Source organism: Mus caroli, chromosome 8 (genome assembly GCF_900094665.2).
Source record: "Mus caroli chromosome 8, CAROLI_EIJ_v1.1, whole genome shotgun sequence".
NCBI classification, from domain to species: Eukaryota; Metazoa; Chordata; class Mammalia; order Rodentia; family Muridae; genus Mus; species Mus caroli.
This window is the reverse complement of record NC_034577.1, coordinates 95,435,033-95,436,596: the sequence shown is the minus strand read 5'-3', so window position 1 is coordinate 95,436,596 and position 1,564 is coordinate 95,435,033. Positions and strand designations below refer to the sequence as shown.

Below are 1,564 nucleotides of genomic sequence, written 5' to 3'. Positions count from 1 at the left end.
TAGGTGTGAGTACATAGGTGTGGGTATGTAGGTGTGGGTGTGTAGGTGTGGGTGTGTAGGTGTGGGTGTGTATGTGTGGGTGTGTAGATGTGGGTGTGTAGATGTGGGTGTGTAGGTGTGGGTGTGTAGGTGTGGGTGTGTAGGTGTGGGTGTGTAGATGTGGGTATATAGGTGTGGGTGTGTAGGTGTGAGTACAGAGGTGTGGGTGTGTAGGCATGTGGAGGCCAAAGGACAACCTTGGGTGCTGGTTCTCAGGAAGTATCTATATTACTTTAATTATTTTTTTCTTTAGGTTTGTTTAGTTGTATGGGTATGAGTGTGCTTACATATGTATGTGTTTCAGGTGTGTTCATGGAGGACAGAAGAGGCTATTAGATTACCTGGAACTGGAGTTACAGATGGTTGTGAGCCATGCGGGTGCTAGGACCTGAACCCAGGTCCTTTGAGATAGTAGCAAATCCCTGCGCCATCTCTCCAGCCCTCCATTGTGCTTTTTGAGACAGGGTTGCTCACTTCTTAGTTATCACTTCTAGGCTAGGCTGACTGGCCAGCATACCTCAGGGATCTGCCTGTTTCTAAATCTCAGTGCTGACATCGCAAGCAGATAGCCTCATGCCCGTGCATTTACATGGGATTTGGCAGCTGAACTCAGCTCCCCATGGTAGCACAAATACTTTACCATCAGAGCTGTCTCCCCCACCCTAAACTATTGCTGGTGGAGTTAGTTGCCTAGTCACCTTACAGATACGGACTACCAACAGTATTGACGAGCTTCGGTTGCTTTATAATGTTGTGTAACAACCACCAACCCACTAGTGACAGCCACCTTCCTTTATTGCCAGGTCAGTTTGGGAGGTCAGCCAAGTGGCTCCTTTTACCTTGGCTGGGCTTAGTAAAATGCCTGGGAGTGGGCTGGACTAGAATGGACTTGACCCAGGTGATCCAGGCAACTCATTTCTCTTCCTCTCAACTGTAATCCCCTCTGGGACCAGAAGCAAGCATAGGCCTTGTCATCTCATGTGTGTGGCATAGGGCAAAAGTCCCAGTGGACACACAGCGGCATGCTTACATTTGTTGTTCCGCCCTTGCCCACATCCCATTGGTCCCATGTCCAGGGATGGCAGGCAAGAGGGCCAAGGGCGTCCATGGCACAATGCAAGCTTATGGGAAGATGGAGATTTGGGATGCGTAGAGCAGTTAGTCTGCCCCGTGCGTATGCTGTGTGTAGCTTCTGTCCTCAGTTATCTAGACAGTTGGAAGGCTTCAGGTGCCCACCCGTACTTAGGGCTCCAGTGTGGGCAGGGCCTAATGTCTGTGCTCAGGTTATTGATGATTTGGGAGGGTCTTAGAGGAAACAGGTTGCAGACTAAGGTCTGAAGTTTCAGCCTTTTCTGAGCTGTTTCCATCTTCATAGCCATGTATCTTGTCCCCATGTCCTTGTCAGTGCTCCATTCTTTTTTTTTTTAATATTTTTTTATTACGTATTTTCCTCAATTACATTTCCAATGCTATCCCAAAAGTCCCCCATACCCTCCCCCCCACTCCCCTACCCACCCATTCCCAT

At 48.8% G+C, this 1,564-nt stretch overlaps 1 protein-coding gene across 2 annotated transcripts in view; it reads left to right on the top strand.

Moving 5' to 3' along the window:
• Positions 1-1,564, top strand: part of Tk2 (thymidine kinase 2) — a 24,368-nt gene that overhangs the window by 12,898 nt on the left and 9,906 nt on the right. The window lies entirely within an intron of this gene.